Genomic DNA, 531 nt, shown 5'->3' with positions numbered 1-531 from the left:
GAGTTACAGGTGACAGAGTTACAGGTGACAGAGTTACAGGTGACAGGGTTAGAGGTGACAGAGTTACAGGTGACAGAGTTACAGGTGACAGGGTTACAGGTGACAGAGTTACAGGTGACAGAGTTACAGGTGACAGGGTTACAGGTGACAGAGTTACAGGTGACAGAGTTACAGGTGACAGGGTTACAGGTGACAGGGTTACAGGTGATAGGGTTACAGGTGACAGGGTTACAGGTGACAGGAGAGTTACAGGTGACAGGGTTACAGGTGACAGGGTTACAGGTGACAGTTACAGGTGACAGAGTTACAGGTGACAGGGTTACAGGTGATAGGGTTACAGGTGACAGGGTTACAGGTGACAGGAGAGTTACAGGTGACAGGGTTACAGGTGACAGGGTTACAGGTGACAGTTACAGGTGACAGAGTTACAGGTGACAGGGTTACAGGTGACAGGGTTACAGGTGACAGAGTTACAGGTGACAGGAGAGTTACAGGTGACAGGGTTACAGGTGACAGGGTTACAGGTGACAG

The sequence above is a fragment of the Austrofundulus limnaeus genome, unplaced genomic scaffold, assembly GCF_001266775.1.
Source record: "Austrofundulus limnaeus strain Quisiro unplaced genomic scaffold, Austrofundulus_limnaeus-1.0 Scaffold1802, whole genome shotgun sequence".
NCBI classification, from domain to species: Eukaryota; Metazoa; Chordata; class Actinopteri; order Cyprinodontiformes; family Rivulidae; genus Austrofundulus; species Austrofundulus limnaeus.
This window is presented reverse-complemented; position numbering follows the sequence as displayed.